Here is a 1,437-nt window from a genome sequence, read left to right as displayed (position 1 = left end):
GGGGCCTGCCCGCCCCCGCGCGCGTGTGGGCCCCGCACCCTCTGCTCTGCTGTGCCTGTCTGAGCACCGCCTTCTCTCTGCACCCCACCCCCACCCGGGCGGGGGACCACTGCCTGGTCAGCCCACAGGGCCCTGCCTCTCCGGCCTGCTGCCCAGGGCAACTTCAGGCTCCCTGCACCGCTGTGCCTCTGCAGCCGAACCTTTTTTTTTTTTTTTTTACAATTTATTGATGCACAGGAGAACTGGGGTGCAGGCCAGAGGTGTGGGGTTGAGAGGACTCCCCGGGGAGCACAGCAGGTGGATCCACTGAAACCCACTGCTGAGAGGGCAGCAGGGGGCAGGGGAGTCTATTGCATCCTGGGGGCCACCCCCTGGCCAGGGGTCAGCCACAGGCAACAGTGGCCGGTGACAGTGTTGGTGATGAGGGTGACCCCTGCGCCCCCAGAGTGGCCCTGCGGCCGAGTGCTTGATGAGCACAGGCTCAACTAGTGGGGTTCAGCTGTTATGGCCGCCAGCCTGCAGGTGGGTGGGTGGACGTGCGGGGTACAGGGAGGCCCTGGGCCTGACGGCCGGTCACAGGGCTGTGCCTGACTGAGGGCTGCGGTTCTCGTTTGTGTCCTAATGAGGTGAGATCAGGTGGGAGCGTTCTTGATGACAGTCACGTTGGGGTCACCTCCCTGGGCCGCAGGCTGGCCGCCGGGGCCTTCCGGGGCGGGTCTCAGGGCGCTGGACAGCAGGCGGCCCAGGAGGGCTCGGCTGGCCGCGGGGGCTGCTGGGTGCACACGGGGTGGCGCCTCCCAGCCGCCCGGGCTCTCGCTCTCCTGGCGCCGACGTCTCTTGGGGCGGGCACGCTTGGGCCTCGTCTCATCACCCCACATCCAAAGTGTGAGCTCCCTCCCCGTCTGGTTGCCGGCTCTGCCTGTCCTTCTCCGACCCCGCTGGGGGCTGTTTGCGCTCCCCGTCTACACGGAGGCCGGCGTGGGCTGACTCCGACTCACCTGGTGGCGGCTCCCCTGCTGCAGACGGGGGGAGCGCTGCCCAGGAATCCTGGCCCTCAGGCCTGTCATGGCCCCTTGCCTCTGCTGCCCTCCCAAGGCGCCACTCCTGCCCCGTCCCGTCTGGCCTGCCCTGTAATTTCCTGGTCCCCCTTCCTCACAGCTCTTGGCTGAGGCTCCCAGAGCTCCCTGGTGCCTGAAGAGCCTTGGGGGGGGCGCCCCTCCTCGCCCCCAGACAGGCTCTGGCTGCCCTGCTGCATCTGGACCCACCCAGCCCCAGCCAAGGGCCGAGCTCTGGATGCTTCCAGCGAGGGAACCTGTCCCGAAAAGCACTTCTGTTTGCTCTTCATGTTGTCTTAATGGAAAGGTCACTAAGAGAAGAGGCACGCCGCCCGGCGCCCCTCAGCCCGGCGGTGGTCTGTGCCGTCCGCAGGAGAGCAGA

The sequence above is a fragment of the Condylura cristata genome, unplaced genomic scaffold (assembly GCF_000260355.1).
Source record: "Condylura cristata isolate star-nosed mole 26May11 unplaced genomic scaffold, ConCri1.0 scaffold00004, whole genome shotgun sequence".
In the NCBI taxonomy this organism is placed as follows: domain Eukaryota; kingdom Metazoa; phylum Chordata; class Mammalia; order Eulipotyphla; family Talpidae; genus Condylura; species Condylura cristata.
Note: the sequence above shows the minus strand (reverse complement) of the source record.